Below are 23,698 nucleotides of genomic sequence, written 5' to 3' on the forward strand. Positions count from 1 at the left end.
TACATTCACAAAATACAGTACAGACTGACAACTAAACAATTTATTTCAAAACAATTGTTTTGCAATTCCCAAAGATATTTCCCCTGGGATTTTCCATGACAGCTTTAAAATCATAAAATTATATAAAAATTGTACAAGACATATAATGTAAACCAGATTTGTCATTTTAAATTATGGCATCATCAAGCAATTTAATAGAACCTAATAACCTTCCATGACTCATAAAACAAGATACATAATTATTCAAAGAGGTTTGAGATTTTTTTTATGAAGAATGATTTTATCAGAAACAAAAACCTCATACATATGAGCTTTTTATGTGTCTGAATACGAATAAACTCATTCATACAGTTTGCTAATAACCAGTCAATTAAAAATTAATGTAATAATTATCATCTAAACCTAATTTCCACTAAAAAGATAAATATAATTATACAAGGTTCCATGAACAAACAGTAATTGCAATAATTGTTAATAGTGTAATAACTGAGAAAATTACTATACGTGAATAAATCAATGAGAGATAAACCTGAATAAGTATATGAGAATGCATAAACAGATAACAGGAAGGAAGCAAAACTTGACAAGGAAATTCAAGGAATTGTTTAGTCAATGACTAAACCTACCAAAGTTGTTAGTGAATAAAATCCTATTGTCAAAAGCCAAGATATTCCCCCAGCTATATAACTATGAACAGGTCAACTCACTCCTCAAAGCTGACGTTTTCATATCATAAAATGGAAACAACTGACAAGGCTGGCTCATCCAGATGCAAGGCTGACATACTCCATAAAGGGGTTCAGTTTAGAGGGGCTTTCTTTTTCTACTTCACACAAAGGCACCGTATAGACTAGAAGCAGTCCTGTTGATAGAGCCTATCCCATCCTGTTGTTTCAAGAATTAAACTATGTATGTCAAATATATATGGAGGTTAAAAACAGTTAAATATGTCAAATAGTGTAGTAACTAGCACACGGAAACACTTAATAAACATTACCTATCACTATAATGTCAGCTTTCATTAAGATCTCAGGATCAGGATTATGAAAATATCATCAAGGACAGAGGATTTTAAGACTGCCAGTTAAAAAACTGTACTCTACCTGGATCCATTAAGAAGAAACATCTCAACTTTTTGGCGTGATGTAAAGATTCTGTGTCATGATTATGGTGTTCATTACATGACTATACACACTGTCAAAATTTAATTTGCACCCTTAAATTTGCTAAATTATAACTCAATAAAGCTGATTTTTAAAAATAAAATAACCCTGGGCGCCTGAGTGGCTCAGTTGGTTAAGCGACTGCCTTTGGCTCAGGTCATGATCCTGGAGTCCCGGGATGTCCTTCATCAGACTCCCTTCTCAGCGGGGAGTCTGCTTCTTCCTCTGACCCTCCCCCCTCTCAGGCTCTCTCTCTCTCATTCTCTCTCCCCCAAATAAATAAATTTAAAAAAAATAAAATAAAATAAGGGGTGCCTGGGTGGCACAGTCAGTTAAGCATTGGACTCTTGGTTTCGGCTCAGGTCGTGATCCAATCCAAGATGATGGGATCAAGCCCCTCATGGGGCTTCACGCTTGGCATGGAGCCTGCATGAGACTCTCTATCCCTCTCCCTCTGTCCCTCCTACTCATGGTCTGTCTAAAATAAATAAATAAATATTTAAAAATAAATAAATATTTAAAAAATAAACTAAATGTTCTAGAGTTCCTGAGTGTTTTGTGCCTAACAAAAAGCCAGGAGAACATAAGGCAATCTGTCTCCCTTGCCATTCTGGCAGATCCTCTACTTCCTACCTTGAACGTGGTCAGGACTTTATTTCTGTACATTTGGCAGCCATTTGTGACCAGGAGGTAATATACCTCAGAAAGGAACTGGGGAATTATAGAGAAGATGCAAAAAAGATATAAAGCCCCTTTACTGACATCAATGAGCTATCAAAGCAGCCTCTCTGTGTACTTTTGTTAATGCAATAGGCATGCTGTTAAAATTTGAATATTCTGTGACTTGCAGAACAAAGCATTTTTACAAGTACCAAACTCAGAAGGAAAAATTATGTAGGGAATATCAGGGGATACAATGAACATAGTCTTCAAATACAGAGTAGTGGATATTTGCTGTTGTGTCTTCCTAGTACCCTTCCCTTCTTCCAGAAACAACATGCTTTGGGAGACTTGGTCCTCTTCCACTGGGCCAATGCCCTCACCACTGTGTAAATTAACCATTCAAACAAAGCTTTTGTATCATCCAATTCAACTAGTTGATTGTTTTTACTGTACTGTAAGTTAATAGTTTATCTTAGTCCCTCAAAGATAGCGTTTTTTATTACTTGGAGAAATAAAAGGAATTTCCCTGGGTCACTCCCTCCCAACTAGAGCTGAAGTAGGCCCCCCATCATACAAGTCTAACTAAAGCTGCCTCCTCCTGAACTTTTCAGCACTTCACTACCTATGAACTATGTGTGCAGAGCTGTATATGTATGTGGAAGTCGGTCTGAATGCTGATATTGGCATGACAGCTAATGATTAAAGTCTGAGACATAATTTGTTTTAAACAATGTGTAATTTCAAGTTAAAATAAATAATACCATGGACAATTTCTAGTGGAAACTTCGTATTTACCTTTCCACTTAACCTCAAATTCTTCCCATCGTTCAGGATGTACCTTGAGCCTCCTTTTTAAGGGAGTTGTCTCAAACTATGACAACCCATATGGATTTTCCCTTCTCTTAAACTCTACATATATATCTGAGCTACACACATTAGTATTTTGATCATTTCACAATTAATTTTATTTCCCAATCTCATTTCCAAATATAGCATGAAACACCTGACATATAGTAGAGTCTTGGTAAATACTTTTAAAACTATCACTCTATCATCTACCTAGATAATGGATAGCATGGTAAACACAGAATGTTAAATTTATATTTAGTACTTAAATATACCAAATACTAAATTAATAGCTTCTTTAAAATCTTTCTTTTTAAACTAAAATATCAAGTCTTAGAAATAACACAGTTTAAAACTTGTAAAATATTGATCTTCCAAATAAACCAATGGGGTTTCTCCAGGGCCTATGACTAACATATTAAAAACAGACCTTTATGCATTTTAAGTATTCAAAGAATGTTTTTAATTCTGATTTCTCACATATGTTTTGAAAGACACATGAGACAGAGATTATTAAGCCCTACGACATGAGAAGAAACTAAAGCCACATGAAAAATAACTGGGCTTTCCTAAATATCAGCTCTCTACCTATCTCTCTAGAGACAGAGCTATAGAAATAGGATTATCTCATCATCCTAAGAAGGGTCATATTCTCAATAAAACACAAGGGATATAAAACTGTTAGCTGCTAATAAGTTGAAATCAACCTAATGAGTTATATAGTATGTCCCTTAAATACTTTCAGTTCTTAAAAACCTATTTTTTATCACAAAATGTGATTAAAATAGTGTGTGAATAGACATAGAAAATAGAAAATCAATTCTATATATTTAAGGTAATAACAATGATACATTCAGAAATAAAGCCACAAATTTCTATACTGAAGATCCTATTATCAATTAAACTGTTAAAACTTTAATGTTATAGACATACATGCCCATCAGCATTACTGGAGAAAACTGTGAAATGTAGGTGATGTGTTCCAGTACAAATATCTCCTATCCTCATCTGGAACGATTACTATTCAAACATAAACTAACAGCCCCCAAAATGCCTGTATCAAGTCTTAGCTCCTCCTTAAATCCTAAACATTATTTCAACCACCTCAGCATTTATCCATAACTAATCTATGTTCTTCTCACTAGTCTTAGAAGAACTACCAGTATTTTCTAAAAAGACTAAAGCTTTTTTCTCTCTCTCTTCCCACTTACACCTTCTCTTCCAACCTAAAGTTGTTTCTTAATCTACCTACCATGAGCCCCATCACTCAAGTCTACTTTTGCTTTCTGCCTCCCTTCCTCTCTTCACCATCCAAAAGCTTGAAAGAATAGCTCATACTTGACCCTACCACTTAATCCACAGCAATGTATGGCAACTATCATGCCCAAACCACTCCCCTGAAGGTTTTTAATGACCACTTCATCACAAAGAATCCTAAATCTATTTCTCAAACCTCCTTCTCTTCAATCCCTATGCAGCCATTCATAGTCTTGATAACTTAACTTCCATAACTCTCTTACCTCATGAGACCATTATTCTCCTGTGTGTCTGATTCAATGCAGGTCCTCCTGCAGCTCCTTCACTAAATGTGAGTTCCTGATGCTCTTCTCTGTTCTCTTCACTTCTCCACCTAACCTCTTTCCATTTCTTGATATTTTAATCCAGTCTCATAGCTTTAAATACCATCACATGCAGAAAACTCTCTGATCCATATCTCACTTCTCTCTTCCCAACCCATACTCCTCTATCATATTCTAGTCTCTTTCCTGATCTATTCAACTTTCATTCAGTCACTGTGTACTATGGTAAGTAAAAGTATACTCTGAGAAATATATACAACCATGTTTCTGCTTCCAAAAATCTCTATTAACATAACTACAGAATACCTTTTTTTGATAAATACCAAATATGTCAACTTGGTAAGTCTAAAGATGAAACCATCTTCCTATTGTCCCGACCTGTCACCTTTCTCTTCTCCCTCCTTCTGGACTCATCACTTTGGTTAATGACACTGCTCTTCTTGCTAGTTTAGACTTTGCAAAACAATTTCCTCTCCTTTGCTTCCTACTAATACTTAGTTTTGGAATCCACTCCTCTACTCTACTCCCACTAGAGAATGATTCAGGTCATCACTATTTCAGGGAGGCAGTGCAGGACAGACGTTAAAAGTCTAGGCACTGCAATCAAAATGCCCAAATTCCTCACCTGACAGAGGAGCACAGCAGGAAAGCAGCAGCAATGAGGAACCCACAGGAAGAGAAGGAGTAACATTCATGGCCAGTCTCTTGAAGCTTAGAACAAAGAGAAAAATGACAGGTAGAGATAATTCTTATCAAATAAGGGCTCTGATGGGCACTAAGAAGAGTGTTTAAGTTATCAGAGTACTCACCAGTGAAAAGGCAGGGAGTAGGGGAGGAAGAGAAAGAAGGGAGGGCACCTACTCCAATGACTGAGGCTCAAAGTGATACTAGGTTTCATTATCTTTTTTTTTATTAGTATGCACAATATTTGCCTTGCACCATAATTTCTCTTCCCAGTACCTAGCCCATACATAAGTATTTAAACATCAGTTGAATGAAAATTAGCAAACAGCAACCATTTATTAAGCACCTATCAAACACTAAACAGAAAAAGTCACTTCACATATATTAGAAATTATGTCATGCTATTAAGATTATAAAAATGAGGGGCGCCTGGGTGGCTCAGTCGTTAAGCGTCTGCCTTCGGCTCAGGTCATGATCCCAGGGTCCTGGGATCGAGCCCCGCATCGGACTCCCTGCTCTGCGGGCAGCCTGCTTCTCCCTCTCCCCCTGCTTGTGTTCCCTCTCTCGCTGGTCTCTCTCTGTCAAATAAATAAATAAAATCTTTAAAAAAAAAAAAAAGATTATAAAAATGAGGCTCCAGTGACTGAAATATCTTGCCCAGCATCCCACATTTTGTAAATGACTGAGTGAGAATTAATACCCAAGTCTATCCAACATGAAAGCTGTTTTCTTTCCACTGCATCATACTTAATTCTTTGAAGATATTAAAAAGTATTCTGAACGTCCTCTAAGGCCTTTGACTATAATTTAATGTTTGCATGACATTTCATCATAAAAAGTAGAATCCCTCTTGAAATACATAAAAGTAAAGCTATTGTGTGGAAAGAAAGGGTTAAATTTAAGTCATTTTTACTCATTTTATTTGTAGGAAAAAAAATGGGGAAAGAGTTGTATGAGTAAGTAAAAAGAGGGTCAGAAGATAGTGCAAGACTGAGAATATCTAAGATTTCTAACTCAACATACTTTACAATTTTGCCAAGGCCGGCCCTGAATTATCACCTCCACGTATCCTAGAAATAAGACCTATCTCAAAGAACAAGTCTTCATTAAATACAGATGAACAGGAAAGAGAATATGTGAGAATGGAATAACCCAAGTCCTACTTGCCCAAGGCAAAAACTTGGGAGAAAAACAATGTGAGACCATTTTTTTTTCTCTGACCTGTGACATAATTCTGGATGCATGCATTTTGGCTCCTAAAAATTTAAGATCAATATGTTGGATCTTACCATTTTAAGTAGTGATGGTGAATTGCTCATACCAGCAACCCCCTTCATCTCCAATACTTCATGTAGAAAACAACACTAAAGCACAGTGGTTCTCTTTGGACTAAAGCCCTACCATGTCCTAACTCCGCCTTCTAGCAAGTAACTTATTCTCTCTGTATCTTAATTTTATTCTCTGTAAAATGTGGATAATAATAGGGTTATTATTACTGAATGATTTGTTAACTGTAGTCAAAGAAGAGGGTTTAGCACATGGTAAGCATTCAATAAATATTAATTTCATTTTCCCCACCCCTGGAAAGGTTAGTCTCCTTTTTTGTTTTGCTTCGTTTTGTTTTAGGGAGGAGGGGGCAGAGGGAGAGATAGAGTCTTAACCAGGCTCTGTGCCCAGCGTGGAGCCCAACATGGGGCTTGATCTCACAACCCTGAGATCATGACCTGAGCCAAAATCAAAAGTTGGACACTTAACCAATTGAGCCATCCAGGTGCCCCACATTCGTCTCTTTTATACACTGCTCTATCCCTTCGAGCCTGTGAAATGTCTGTCATAGAGGACATATCAATAAATTTGTCAGTGAGTGAAGTTTTAAAAAAAGAAAATAAAAAGTTGAATGAACAAGTCAGTCAAGTAATCCTACTATTACTCTACCAGATTACTGAGTACTGCTTTAAAGTCCTCTGGGGTAGCAGTCCTCTGTTCCATAATTAGAAGTGTTTAAGGCAACTTCAGCCCACCTCCTCATTTATCTTCTTGGTACTTAATATCTCCCATCTGTTCATCAAGTTTGTGGTATCAGTTGTGATCTCTAGGGAAAGAAAAGAAAGAAAACACCTCTTTCATTTGGGGCTCTTTTATGAGAACGCTGCAGGTACTAAAATAATAATAATTAATGGAGATAAGTCATCATCATTACTTGCATTATGAATCCTTCTATCCCTGACTGGCCAGGTGTTTGATGGGCAGTCACATCCTACAATGAATGCAAATATGTCTCCACCTGCCTCCTGGGGTAATAGGGAAAGCAATTAACAAATGTTCACAAAGTACTTGGAAAGAGATGAGGGCACCATATAAATGTAACAGATTATTCCATCATGAAGCTTAAAATCATAATCAACTCTAAAATGGGTTAATTGGAAAAGTAACAAAAAGTCTCTCAAAAAAAGCCTCCTTTCAGAAGAATTTCAAAAAGGTATCCCCTTCCTGTGGTTGAGATATCACCTTCTGACCCTTTGCCCCTCACCCACATCCTTTACAGAAGAAGAAGAAGCTACTTAGTTGTGACTGGGGTGGGGGGGGGGGTATTAATAAAACCAAAACTAAACACAGAATCACTTCCAATTCAGAATTAAGCAAGAGATACAATTTGAGAGGCCTCGCTTTAACCCAGGTTACAATTCTAGGGTATTGCAAACATAATTTTTATGCAAGTCACAAACTGCACAGCACAGAAGGCAGTGTGCACAAAAGAGAGAACACATAATCTGGCTCTGATTGCTCCCAAATTTATACCTCCAACCTGAGCCACCCATTCCCAGTATCTTGCTTATTATCTCTATTGGATATCTAATGGGCAAGAATCTCAAACCCAATATATACAAAACCAAGCTCCTGATCCTCCCCCAAAACCTGCACCCTTGCCAGCCACCATCCTCCCACTCTCTGCAAATAGCAACTTTATCCTTCCAATTGCTCCAGCCAAAAACCTTGGACTCATCCACAACTCTTCACATTATCTTACACCCCTCATTCATCCTGAGAGTAAAACCTGTTGGCTCTAATTTCAAAACATGAAGAATCAGACAACTTTACACTGCCTTTACAGCTACTGCTCTAGTCCAAACCACCATCTCCTCTTGCCTGAATTATTGAAACGGTCTCCTAATTGGTCTAGACTCTACTTCCTCCCTTGCTTTCCTTTAGTGTGTTCTTGTGAGGTCAAATCACAATATTCCTGTGGTCACAATTCTGAAATAACTCCTCCCTTGATTCCAACTAAAAGCCAAAGGGTCTTTATAATGGATTATAACAATCTATGTGATCTGGTTCCCTAATCTTCTCTCAGCGTATCTCCTATAACTCTTCCTTCCTCTCCCCTTACTCTAGCTACAATGGTTTCCCTACTGCTCCTAGACCATGCTAAGTATGCACGTGCCTCAGGGCCTTTGCACTTGCTGCTTCACCTACTCAGACATTCACATTGGCTTGCTCTCTCACCTCCTTCCCCTCTATACTCAAAAGTTACCAGGTCAGTGAGAATTTTCCCAAGCCAATCTTTTTTCTTTCTAAAATTGTAAGCCTCACCCCCACCCTGACTGTCCCTTTATCCCTTCTCTGCAATTCTTCTTAGTATCTATCACCATCTGGCATTATTTGTTTATGGATTGTCTAATACCTCTCCCCATCTGAATGTACTCTACATGATGGCAGCAATTTCTGCCTATTTCTTTTCTCTTTTTATTTACTACTGTTTCTCCATCCCCTAAAACAGTGTCTGACATATAACAATGCTGAATACATATTTGTTAATTTTTTCCCATTTTATTGGTCCTTGAAATCCTAGGTGTCAGATTTATTGCACTAATAATCTGTTCTAAAGAACCACTTGGTACCATCAAGTAAAGATCCCAGGAACATGGTCAACTTTCTCAAATTCCTAATTATACAATTTCTGGGCATGGAGATACTAAAGGGTAATGCTGGAATTTGATTCTTTCCATAGTTATTAATACTGAACACTAGCCCTCTAATCATAAAATGCAAGGCTGGTTTTTACTTATGTATCAGACTGGAGGGGAAGAAATCAAACCAAGATGCACATTTCATACTCTGGCACTGTCCCTTGGATATAAGAGACAGTTTTGTTCAACAGCTAAAACAATGTTTTGAATGAGTAAATTCTAAAAGAAAATTAAAACTGGCAGCTACTTGATATTTAGGGGGAAAAAAAAAGAGCTCCTGTTCAGCAATCATTAAGATCTGGAGCTGCAGTAATTCCCTCTAATAAAAAATAATTTATGATTTTCTTGGAGCTGGAAAAATGATGGCGCACCTGAGCCTCTGATTTATAAAAAAATGCATTTACAGCTCTTTTTTTAGATTGCATCTTTATTTCAGTTTTACAGTTCTTCAAAGCAAATCATAATAGTAAAGTCCTCTACAAGAAGGTAAAGGACACAGAAAGAGGAAAGACAGATACTCCAAACTGCAGGAAGAAAGGAGCAGGCTTGCAGAATTATCTTGGAAGGCCCTCTCAAATGTGGCACAGAGGACTTCCCTGACCAATCAACCTGAAATGTGCCCCCCACCATCTCCCAATCGCCTAATTTTAATTGTTGGCAGAGCACTCATCTCTCTCCTGCTATGTATTACCCTTCCCCCAATTTTAGAAGATTCCAAAGATAAGGACCTGTCTGCTTTACCAATGTACTCAACAGTGGCAGAAGCAACACCTGGCAAAGATTAGGTGCGTAATACAAATCTGCCACATGAATGATTACATTAAACATTTGAATTTTCTCCCTCATGCTAGATCCAAGTAGGAGGTATGATTCCAACTCTTGCCAATTAATGAATTAATCTCAACAGCTAAGAAGATTTGAGAGAAATACATTCTTTTATAAGGTCTAAGTCCTCCCCATAAAATTAGTGCCATATAAAAAAAGTCCTGTAAGAGTAAGCCCATTCCTGCTCCCCTCCCCAATTCCCAATACAATAAATGAAATGTACATTTCCGTTAGCTTCTATTCGCTGGTGACATTTAGTTTTAATTCGAACCAGTCTTCATAAATTCTGGTACTGTGCACAGTATCTTAAATGGCTCGATTCTTTATTCAAAATCATCCTTCTCATTCCCAGAATTGTAGTAAATAGATCTTCTAAAGGGGAAATAAAACTATTTCAACAACAGACCTATTTCAGCAGTTTTTCAAAGGCATTTCTTTCATTCCCTTGGCTAGAGTTTTCTTTTTATGCTTGGAAAGTTGTGTTATATATACATGTAGTTTAGTCCAAATGGATGTGGCTTTTTGTTGTTGTTGTTATTGTTGTTGATTTCAGCTTTTCTATTTTCCACTTCAGTATTTTTGCAAAAGGAAAACTGCATATTTCTCTTATCCCTCCATTTGTGAGTCTCCATTATTGAACCATGTTCTCCTTTAAAGAAAGAATACTCAAGATACTCTGTGATTCATATTTTCCCCAATGAAAAAAAAATCAAAATAACAGATCAGAATATTTATAGCATACAATAATCTCAAATAACCTTTCATTCTTCTACATTTTTAAGGAGTGACCTACATGCGTAAGAATCTTTCCTAATTTTTTCTTCCCATATACCCAAAATATCAACTAGGGGCCCTCAGAACCATAATCTAGCCAGAAACGATTCCCTGCATCCCCACACAGCTGGGAGAGATTACTAGAAGGGAAGAAAATACTTAAAGAGCATGGCTTCTGCCCTCCTCCAACCAACAGCTTCAATATCCCCAAATCCCTATCTCCAGCCCCATCCCCCATGGTGACTTTAAATTTCAGAGGAATTTACCGTACTCTTAATTCATCCTAAGGAAACAATCAGGACTGTATAGAAAATGTATGTACAGAAGGGTTTATCACAGCATTATTCTATCATAGTAGTAAAAATACACATACACGTACCCATGATGGAAAGAAAAAAAAAAAAAAAGACTGGAATTAAATAAAACTATTTAACATTGACATATCTCTGAATGGGGGAAATGTCGATTATTCTTGTTTTTACTTTATTTGTATTTCCAATTTTTTTCAATCAACATGCACTGCATATAAAATTCAGAGTTTAGAAATCGTTAAAAAAATATTAAACAATTCCAACAATAAGGAAACAGACTGCATAAATTACAAATAAAATTGAGATTTAGGAGGAAAAAATGTTTAAGAAAAATCTTTTTAACAAGAAAAAATAAAGTCCTCTGACCAAAACTGTTGTGTGTTTTTGTATCTGCCTTAAAATGATCGGATTAGAAGGAATAGGGTGTTGGCCTAAGAGATAGTGAGAGATCCCATATCATATGAAAACATACCCCATAAAGGCCAACTACCAACAAGCTTGTGGATGCAAACAGAAGGGAAGAGGAGGAATGCTAGAGAACAAAACATTTTACAGCCTTCACTCATTGTTTCTTTCCTTTTGTCTTAGAAGCCTATGGAACAACCTGTGATTTCTGACTGATTACATTTTATCAGTCAATATGATAAATGACTACTTTGCAGCCAAATTTTTTGATAGATGAGCATCAACTCACAGCTTTTTTGAAGCATTCAAAAAAAGATCTTCCCTAAAGCCCTCTTTTCCTCCATTTTTATTTATTCTTTCCTAAAAACATGCATCAACTTTACCATCTAACAAATCAACTGCTTTCATTTTTGTTTCTTTTCAATCCTCATCAACAGACATTTCCATCTCAAGGGGTTGTAAATATGTTAAAAGATTGTGCATTCTGCTCTCCTCATTTAAATTTATAGAGGAGATTCTTATTTTAAATTATTGTATTTTTTAATTCAAAGAGAAAATAATTCTATGAGATTTTGACTAGAGATATCTTCCCACCAAAGTATAAACCCTAAAAGTAAATACAGCTATTAAAATTAATTACACCAAATTGCTTGAGCAAGGTAAACAGCAAACCCAGGGCCAAGTGCTAAAAACTTAAGAGAGTCAATTATCAAGCTATCTAGTAAAAGCCTCCAAAAATCGATAATCCTCCAGCCTTACTTTTATGATGACATTAGAAATAACATTTAATTTTTTATATATAAGAAACGATGTCATGGAAAGTCAGTCTATGCTAATCTTTTAAACCTATTACCAACATTTTATGCATCATAATCCTCACTAAACCAGAGTATATATATCTATTTAGGTTCTCTCAACAACAGCACTTTCTAAAAGGGTCTCTGCCAGGCACTAACACCATTCATTTACTAAATATTGCCTGGGGACCTAGCCATGCATGAATCTTATTAATGCAGATGGGAGTTTCAGTCATATCCAAGGTCTGTGGAACAAACGGAGTAACCCATTATTGGCTCTTCTCTCCTCATAACTATTTAACATGGATAATAAAAAGAATTTGGTCTGCTATGCCTTACTCAATTACCAAATACCAACAGGTTAATATTTTTAGAGTTTGTTTTCTCTTTGAATCCACTTATCATTTATGAGTTCACAGGTGGAAAGAAACCTACACCTAAAGCCATTATCTTAAGAATATTTCTTGATTAGCCTCCTGTTCTTCCTTATTTTATTGGCATAATTACAAGTACAGGACATACAATACAGAAGTTATTATATAGGATGTAAGTCTGTAGTCTAATAACAGCAAATACTGCATATATTCACACAACAGAGGACGACTGTTTTATAAGACAGAAGGATATCAATTTGATTTCCTAATATTAATATTACTTATCCAAGTAACAATGTTCATTTAGGGCAGACAAACAAATAAAAGAAATGTTTTAAGTTCCTAAGCCTTCAACAATATAATAACGTACAGCCTATCTATCCACCAGGATATGTCAAAGCCATTAAACATGACATACAGATCTCGATTTATTATCCAGGACATATTACCAATGAAAAAATAGATCAGCATGGTATGTGATCCAATTTTATGTCTTTACACACATGTTAAAATGAATCACAGAAGAGTATACACTAAAATCTTACCAGTGGTTATTTCTGGGTGATAAGACTGCAGATGAGGTATTTGCTTCTTTTTACCTGTCAGTATTTTCTATAATGATAAATATAATTCTATATGCTAAAAGGCTCAGAAAAAGTGCTTTAAAGAGGGGGGGTGCATGGGATCAAGAGACAATCAATTTGCCCTTCAGTTTAATATCAGACATGTAAATGCAACTTCATATAAATGATAACTTCACAGATTTGGGTTATGAGTCCAGAAGTTAACAATCAGTGTGCAACCACCAGGATACACACAGTTAAACCTTAGAGTGCCAGAGTGTCTTTGCCATTCTTTGTCCTGTGCCGCAGACTAGTTCAATTTCCTTACCCACATGTCCTCCATTAATTGCCTTTTCAATGGATTACTAATAAGTTTTTGATGTTAAGCAAACATCAATGCTCCTATTAAAGTGAGACCAAACACTGTGACTATTTGTTTAATAACACAGTCTGAATGAAGGACGAAGTTCAATTAGCACTGGAGCTGATACAGGCTTCATTAGGAAGGAGAGGCAATTAAAAAGTGGAAGGCTGCAGGAGGCACTGATGTGCACATCATGCAGCAAGCAGAAAAGGACAAGCGGCACAGAGTTCCTTTGAAGAAACTGTAACCTGAAGACTTCAGACAGAAAGAAGGATCATTAGCACAAAATTAAGCACCCTAATAGGATGTTCCTCATCCCACTAACTCCAGAAGAAATATGAGGCCAAATCACGTAATCTAAATAAACTGCAGGGTGTCAGGACAATTGGAAGGAACAGGAATTATCTATTGGGTAGAACTTCATTTAGCACAGAGCTTGGTTCAGAGACACTGTCCAAAGGATGCTACTGAGCACTATTTGGGGAGTCAGAAGACCCACCTGTACCATTAACTAGCTGTGTGACCTTGAGTAAGACACCCAACCTCTACAGACTTCTGTTTTCCTTTTCGTAAAATCAGGGGATTAAACAAATGAGCTCTTCGAATTCAAAAGGTCCATAATTTTATGATTCCAATTACTCATGTTATCCTTGTTATCCTAGTGACACAGGAGACAATGCAAATCACAAATTACTTGACAACTGACAGTGTTTATACTATTGTCTTAAAAGGAAGGTAGTAAAGATAAGCAAAAGTGCTTTAATTTTTTAAAGATACACATGGACAGGGATTTTATTTCACAACTAAAATCATAGGATATCTCTCTGATTAACCCAATTTCAATATACTAGAAATTTTAAAGCCATACAATTAATTGATCTTTTTTGTAACTTTTCTTTGTGGTACTGAGTATTTACAACTTAGTGCCAGACATTTGGGAAAAATAAATGTGGCTGAAGGATGAAGAGGAAATTCTTTCATCTATTAAATTGTTTAATGACATATCAGTCATACCCCAAGGTCACTCCTGAAATCACAGCCTTGTGAAGAGGCCCATGGGGATCAGACCAGCTGCCTAGTGCCTGCTTTTCCTCCAGAGCTCCCAGGAGGGAGAGAAAGCAGGCCAGCCTTCCACAGTAGAAAGAGCAGCAAAAGACCCACAGAACCACTTTGAAGAGGGGCATGATAATACCAAAATAAATAGGCATGGGTATGGAGGGGGGAGTCTAATAAAGGATTTTTTAAAAAGAACTGCACTCAGTGCAAAAGTAAGCAATCTCAGTTCTAGAAATTTATTCTACGCAAGCACTTATTCAAGTTGATAAAGATGTTCATGTATCATATGATCTCACTGATATGAGGAATTCTTAATCTCAGGAAACAAACTGAGGGTTGCTGGAGTGGTGGGGGGGGGGGGGGATGGGGTGGCTGGGTGATAGACATTGGGAGGGTATGTGCTATGGTGAACACTCTGAATTGTGTAAGACTGTTGAATCACAGACCTGTACCTCTGAAACAAATAATACATTATATGTTAAAAAAAAAAAAAAAAAGAAGATAGTAGGAAGGGAAAGATGAAGGGGAGAAATCGGAGGAGGAGATGAACCGTGAGAGACTATGGACTCTGAGAAACAAACTGAGGGTTCTGGAGAGGAGGGGGGTGGGGGGATGGGTTAGCCTGGTGATGGGTATTAAAGAGGACACGTACTGAATGGAGCACTGGGTGTTATATGCAAACAATGAATCATGGAACACTACATCAAAAACTAATGATGTAATGTATGGTGATTAACATAACATAATAAAATTTTAAAAAATAAAAAAATTTTTAAAAAAGGTATGTTCATTCAACACTCATTTGACAAATATGATAAGGCAACATTTGAACAGACATCTAAAGAAGAAATGCAGGAGTAAGTCAGACAAATATGGGTAAGGAGGGAAGGCCTAAAGGTTTCTAGGCAGTGAGAACAAATGCAAAAACCCTAAGAAGAAACCATACTTATTACATTCAAGAGATAGCAAATATTTTAATATGGCTAGTGTGCAGTGAATAGGAAAGAAAGTAGTAGAGGTCAAGGTCAGAAAAATAGTAAGATGCCGGCTCGTGGGGTGGGGGGGTCTTAAAGACCACAGCAAACACTTTGGATTATAATGAGTTAGAGGCGGAGTCACTGAAGAGCTTTGAACAGAGTAATTTTTACCTGCGTTTTAAAAGATTACTCTTACAAGTAGAGAGACTGCTAGAAGATGATGACATTAATCCAGATAAAAGGCAATGATGGTCTGGACTGAATGGTGGTGGTAAGAGGTGTAGTGAATGGCTACTATCTACATATATTTAAAAAATAAAATCAATAGGATTTGCTGATGAATTGGACATGGGGTATTACAAAAAGAGAGGTATCAAGGACAACACCTAGGTTTGGTGCCTCAACTGAAAAATGAAAAATGAGATAGGAAAGACTAGGATACTCATTTCCATATAGATTCCTATTTTCCCACAATTACAAATAATCTAAATATCAATGATTTAAAATTGTCAAGTAAATTATGGTATATTCATACTATGTAGCCAGTAAAATAAATTAAGATAGACACACATCCTTTTATGGAAAGACATCCATAACACATAATTAAGTTAGTCACAAGTTAAAAAATGTTTACTGTGATGTCACTATATATACACATATTATCTGAAATAATATATAACAAACTTTAATGGTAGCTATCTCTCTGGAAACTGGTAGGTGAGGGGAGACTATCATTATCAATTTTATCAATCTTACCATTGTTGGAGGTTCTAACAACTTAATATATTTTTGTTGTCATTAATGATTAGCAGGTATTACTTTTTTATAATTAAAAAAATTATTTTCTTTAGGTAAGCATAAACAAGAGCACCTAGCCAGTGTAGGGCTATATCAAAGTCGTTATAGGCCTGGACTCTGAAGTCACACTCAGAGTTCAAATTCTGACTCTGTAGCTTATTAGCTATGTGACCTAGAGAAAACTGTTCAACTACTCTGTGCCTCAGGTGTTCATCTTTAAAAAGGAGTTACAGTAACATCTATCTGAGAAAGCAGTTGTGAGGACTAAATGGGAAACGACTGTATGGTTTTTAAAACAGTACTTGGCACATGCTAAACAGAATTATGAATAAAACTCTACCATAAGATAAATCATCATGAATTCTGTTTTTTTCAATTTTACAATATGAAGGGATATGTGTGTGTATAATTATGTTTGTACTTAACATTGGCAGGTTAAAATGGGAAGAAAATGAACATTGAGAGTTTTAATTTCAGTCACAGTCTGTGTTTTGAGGAAGACATCACTGTAGACTCTAGTGCCCAAGGAAGAAGATGTGATTTAAGAACTTAAAAGATTAACAGAATGGGTAATGGTAAATTAAGAGGAAAAAAAGTCCTTGTAGGGACAAAAAAAACTGAATGAACGATTTCAAATTATCAAGTTGATTACTTTAAGAAGATCGGGTCTTTTTAAAAAAATATTGTTACTGATATTATTATGGCTTATTTTTTAGAACTCATTACCATATCTATCAAAATAGATGGTGATGCAGCATAAAATTTCCCGTTTTCTCAATAAAAAGATTCATAAAATGTTTTTAGCCAATTTGAGTATATAAACTTTTCCATTAAGCAGAAGACTTAAGTATATACTTCTAATGACTTGTTTTCCAAATTTTTATACTCAGCCTTAAAATCACATATTATATGAAATATAATTCAGAATTACTCCACTTTACTACCTTCATGTTACTTGAAATAATTTTATTAAAGTTCTTCAAATGCATCCTTGTCATCACATCTTTATTAACCATGAATTCACACTGAGATACCTTAACAGTCTTCTAGAGCTCATCATGTTCACTTCCGCCTGAATTGTCTGAATTTGTATATATGCAATCAATAACAATACTACCCATGCCTGCAGTGCTCATCAACATTACATTAGGGCACTTACACTTACCATCCTGTAGGAATATATTCCTAATGTCCACAAACCCAAATACAGAATTTTCCTCCCTTCAAGACTCTTCAAAAGTTTTGTTTACAGTGATATACAGTAAAAGTCTGAGGCCAAACCTCTGGGAACAATTCCTATGGCTGTGTTAAATTTTTTTGCTCCTTTTTTAAAGCTATGATGTCAGATGATCTTTTTAAGTAACTAGCATTCACTGAGGTCATCAGGACTTACGTGTTTTCCACAAACTTTGACACTACTTTAGAATGCATTCCTTATGAGAGGCTTCATAAGGACTTTTTATTAAATGCCATTCAATCTTCTAGAGGATAATATTTTGGGGAAAAGAAAGCCTTTCTTGTGTTTAAACATCAATCAGACAGTACGCTAAGAATCTTATACGCAGTGTCTTTTATATAAAATCCTCAGAATAACCCTGTAGGGTAGATAATATTATTGTTGCCATTTTCCAGATAAGAAAACTGAGGCAATTATGTAACTTGCCCAAGGCAGTTACATAACTTGCCCAAGCTCACAGAGCTAAAAAGTGATGGGTATTTGAAATTCCAAAATCTGGAGCTCTCAGCCACTACTTTCTGTGGCACTCCCAGTCAAGATTACTGGCATAACAAACATTTTGAAGAAAGGCTAAGAAAAGTGAAAGGGAAAGATCCAGAGAAAAGCATGAATCTTTTTATCATAAAAGACCAAGAATTCAACAGGAAAGGAAAATCTGGTCAAAGCTACGATTTTTAAAAATTAACTTATAAATTAATCCTTCACAGACCAAAGAAGAGAACAATTTTTTCAGAGACAAAGAGCCACAGCTGTTTCAAGATATTTTTCTCCAGAGGACATTACAGAACCACAAGGGATTAAAGTTGGGTAATATTTTTCTAAAAGTGCAACTTGTTAGAGCCTGGAAGCTTTATGTAAGTATGGGACTTTATTCTTTCTGGTTTCTTTTAAAACGGTAAAGGGCAGGGCTAGGGAAGTGTGATTTTTCTTATGATTAGAATTGCTCCATAACAACAGTCTTTGACATCAGTGGGTAGAAAACTTCATATTGGACAGTGAGCTGTGTAAGAAGAAAAGGGAAAGCTGAATTAAACAGGCAAGAAAATATGATTCAACTCCTCTGTTAAGTTTATTCAATGGTATTTTTGTGGAATGCACTTGATTATTCAATAAAGGTACCTTGAGTATTTATTATTTGACTAGCACTTTGTTAAGCACTTTAAGTTTATAAAAAAAAAAAGGGTCTCTGTCCTCAGTCTATTTAAAATTTAAGAGTACGTAGTCATCGTTGGATGGTAAGATTATGTTTTTATTTTCCCTTTTGGGCTATATTTTCCAGCTATATCAACATAGGCAAATTAATCTCTCTACACCTCCATTTCCTCATTTATAAAGCATGAATAATAATAATAGTATCCATCTCATAAAGTTCATATGAAAAACAGATGAAATAATGATACACAGTAAATGTTTTCAATAAATATTAGCTATTATTTCATTTTTATTGTTATTTTAAATGCTTACTATTTTTTAATGGGACCTCTACAATCCAATCGTGGTTGAGGAACAGTATACTTATCCAATTTTAAATAGCTCTTATTTAGATAATTTATTGCTACCATAAAGCAATATGTAATTAAGAACCTAATAAATGTCAAACAGAATCATGAACTGAGAGGAGAGATCACTGTTCCTAGACTGGTCAGAAATAACTTGAAAGACAATTCAAGTTTCTATAAATGAAGAGAAAGCAAGAGAGAGCACAGGCAACCAATGTCAGAAGCCAGGAAAAAATGAAGCTCAAATCATGGAACCTGGAATAGAAGCAACCCAGTGTTAATAAGGAAGCAGCAAAGAGCACTAAGACCACTTTTTCGTCCAAATCTAAGATCACCAAAGCCTTTCCCTCCTAAGTTTTTTCCATCCTGATACTTGAACATCCACTTCTTAGTTGGAGAGAAAAGCTATCCTCCCTTCTCCAATGGCTCATGCGCTGGGAATTCTCTCTTCATTCTTTTACTACCTGCAAGTCTTCTAAGAATCAGTAAGCTCACCTATATCACTAAGTGTAGGAGTAACAGGTAATCACATCCAGCCAGAAACAAATGTAAAGAAGTTTCTCTGTACCAGGTGCTACAGTAGAAAGATCAAGGCTGAAAAATCAGTCTTAACTTCTAGTCCTGGCATTGCTTATGTTACTTAAATTTCAAAGTCTTAGTCTTTCCATCTGTAAAATGGGGTGATAACAACATGGTTGTTAAGAATATTAATTTGATAAAGTTGATAAGGTGTTTAGTACAGCTGGCATAGAGTTAGAAGTCAAATAAGAGATGGGATGGTTACGAAAATAGAAGACAAAGAAGAAAAGGAGACTAAGTGAATGTAAGGCAGAATTTCATTACAGATTTTTTTTTTTTTTTTTTTGGCAACCTTGGTTTGAAGAGAGTCAAAAAAAAAAAAGAATGGATCACTAGGAAACCAAAGGAGACAAAAAGTGTTTCAAAATTGATCTATACTGGCTTCTGGTCTGTCTAAACATTTTTGGCAGTAGATGTCTACATTATGTTTCACAGCTTGAAATACAGACTGTTAACAACTATACTAATTTAATTGCCCTTATATTTTAGGGAGAGGCCCCTATTCTCCTTATACTTAATGATATGAAAAGTGCTTGTACAGCCCTTAAATTTTTTTCCTGTACACAAATGTTCATAGCCACTTTATTTGTAAAAGCAAAAACTGGAAACAACCTAAATGTTCATCAACAGGTAGGTATATTCATACAATGGAATACTACTCAGCAATAAAAAGAACAAAACAGTAATAGCCACCACATGGACAAATCTCTGTAACATAATGCTAAGTGAAAAAAGTCAAACACAAAAGACTACACACTGTAGGTGTCCACTTAGTGCCGTCATTGTAAATAAAATTACAGCGATAAAAATCAGATCAGTGGTTACCTGGGGATGGGGATCAGGGTCAACTTGCAGAGTCCTAAGAAAACAAGGGTGATGAAATGTTCCTACATCTTGATTGTGGTGGTAGTTACACCACAGTATCCAGTTACCAAAATTCAAACTCTACACTAAAATGGGTGATTTGTATTATATGAAATTATTTTTAAAGATTTATTTATTCATTTGACAGAGAGAGAAAGCACAAGCAGGGGGAGCGGTAGGCAGAGAGAGAGAGAGAGAAGCAGACTCTCCACTGAGCAGGGAGCCCGAGGCGGGACTCGATGGATCCCAAGACTCCGGAATCACGACCTGAGAGGAAGGCAGACGCTTAACCGACTGAGCCACCCAGGCGCCCCTATATTAGATGAAATTATACCTCAATAGGCTGAGAACAAAAAAATCTGTAAGGTAACTACTGCTTTCTAACAAGTAAAAAGAACCTTCTCATACACAGTTTTAAATAAGCAATGATGCAATTCCAGCAAAACAAAATAAGGCCCTGATATTTTTTTCAGTCATTCAAAAAGTTTACACTCTATTCCAAAAAATACTTGCATACTGGAAATGTGAAAAAACACTAATCACCTGTGTCTGACTTCAAGGGCCTTGAGAGTTTCCAGCATTTGTATAAACTCTGCTGCTTTCCATACAACGGTTTCTTCTTCTCCTACTATCATTTCGCCGCATACGTGAACTCAATAAAACGACGAAAGGCCATTTTACTAACACCTTCTAACTCTGCCAAAGGTTCCTGAGTAAACTTCTGAAAGAATTTTAGAACTTACTGCAAGCAGCCCAAACAGCCTGATGGGCCTTAAAACGGTGTCCCTTGACAATCACGATGATACAGTAACCTGGTCCTGCTCTCCCTCTTGACGCAGTAAATCCAGGAGCATCTCATGATGTGCAGGGAACTCCTGAAGGGACCCCATTGTCTCTTCGGCCTCCACAGCTATGGAGATGCAACGGATACCCTGCGTCACTGCGCCAGGGCCCACATGATGCGGCCGCTTACGGGGCGTGGACAAGGAAGGGGACAGGCCACGCCCACGTGCCCGCCCCTTCCTGGATGCTGGGCGGGGCCAACTCCGGGGATTTCGTGCTCCGGAGGACAAACCCCATTGCTGGGAGGAGGAAATTGGGCAGCGGAGTGGTTGTGCACACGTAGAGCCTGGCTGTGCTGGGAGTGGGAGTTCTAAATTTCCACCCTTACCTTCCTCCAGCCCCCACCTGACTCCAGGTGTGAGTGCTTCTGAGCCGGACCTCAGAATTGACCCTTAATTTTCTTACGATCTAACCTTTGTCTCAAAAAGTAAAATGTCCTCACATTTATATTGTATCAGCCAACATATCAAATAAAACTGTCCGTATTCATTCATTATTTTTGCATTGACCCATTCATATTTGTTTATACACCCAATATTTTTTAGCAAATTCTGAGCCAGAAACTGTGCAAGTTGCTAGGACTTCCAACAAGGACCATTGGAGACGCAGGTCCTGCCCCTCCCTGGCCTTACAGGCTAGTGTAATCACGCATGGTGCACTGTCTTCAGGGACCGCAGCAAAGGGAACATCACCGAACACCTACCATACACCAGACTGCAGGAGGCACTCAATCTGCATCCTCACTTAACCCCACAACAATCAGGTGAAATAAGATTCTCATCATTGCCCAAATGTACAAACAAGGACCGTGAAGCCAGAGGTTAAGTAATTTTTTTTAAACATATGCATAGGGTGAGCCCTAGCCAAAAAAATAAAGGTGACTGTGATGTAGCTGATCCATGGTACTGTCTTGCCCTCACCTCACCACACAGAGCCTCAGACTGGCCTTTTTCTATTTTCCTTAAATGCCACTGTATGAAGGATTATCCACTCAGCCAAATTAGTGCTCATTAAAATTTTAAGCCAATGAGCAACATTTCCCTAAAGTCCAGTGACTCTCAGACTACTGCAGCATTAGAACTGTTTGAGTGGCTGATTAAAACAGCTTGCTGGACTCCACCCCAGCATTTGATTTAGTAGATCTTGGGTAAGGCCCAAGAATTGACATTTCTACAAGATTCCTCCAGGGATGCTGATACTGCTGGCTTAGGGACATTTTGAGAATCACTACTCTAAACTAAAAGAACAAGTAGGGCTTCTAGCCATATAATCTAAGGAGTTCAAAGTTAACAACAAGAATAATCTACAAAACTTGTCTTGTTACCTACTTAAAACATGGAGACAGGAACATCCAAGCACATGAGAGAAGTTTTCTCAATTAAACCATTTTACAGGTGAAGCAAATGAGGTTCAAAAAAGTTATGTGGGGGCACCTGGGTGGCTCAGTCGGTTAAGTGTCTGCCTTTGGCTCTGGTCAAGATCCCAGGGTCTTAGGATCAAGCCCTTCATCGTCAGGCTCCCTGCTCAGCAGGGAGCTGCTTCTCCCTCTCCCTCTCCCTCTGCCCCTCCCCCTGCTCATGCTCTCTCTTTCTCTTTCTCTCTCAATTGAATAAATTTTTAAAAATCTTTTAAAAAAGTTATGTGGATTCCAAGGTAAACTATGGACTTTCAGTGATAATGATATGTCAATGTAGGTTCATCCATTGTAACAAATATACTACTCTGGTTGTAGATGTTGGTAATGGGACAGGCTGCTCATGTGCCCAGCAAGGGGTATGTGAAAAATCTCTGAAACTTCCCCTCAATTTTGCTGTGAACCTAAAACTGCTCTAATAACAACAACAACAACAAAAAGTTACGTGGCCCTTGGTTATACAAGAAGTGGCAAGGCTAAGGCCTGGAGTCAAAGGCTGCAGGATATATAGACCAAAGAATGTGCTTACTCCCACACCAGAGTTCTGCACATGGAGAGCAGTAAATACATTACAGTTATCAGCTATGGTTCCCCTTAGTGCCCAGAATGGCAGAGTGGGGATAACTTGGGATGGCCTGGACCTCATGAACCGCTTTTTCCAGACAAAATTCAATTGAATCACCTGAGTTTCTCCTGCACCCTTCTTCACACCTGCTTGCAATATGTAGATTTGATCTGGAGTAGGACGCAGAAATCTGCATTTCTCCTATTACATTGAATTTTGATAAAAATTAGACAGCTCTGAATGCCCCAGGAAATATTAACTATGTCCAAAACAACCCTTCCATTGTCACTTCTTAAAATGTTCTGACCAGGCATTACATATTAGGGTCAACAACAAAGCCCAGCAGGCAGCAACTTGCTTTCCATCGCTCAATTTCCCACATGGTCAATAACCTCTGCAAATCAGGCTCGTATTGGGTCAGTGGATCTTTAATCTCCTAGATGATCTGAACTAGAAAGATGGCCGCAGCAGCAAGCCAATATTGAATTAATTTCCCTTAAAATCTGTATTCCATATATTTGGTCATCCCTAATTTTCAGTTAATATGAC

The sequence above is a fragment of the Neomonachus schauinslandi genome, chromosome 7 (genome assembly GCF_002201575.2).
Source record: "Neomonachus schauinslandi chromosome 7, ASM220157v2, whole genome shotgun sequence".
NCBI lineage: Eukaryota > Metazoa > Chordata > Mammalia > Carnivora > Phocidae > Neomonachus > Neomonachus schauinslandi.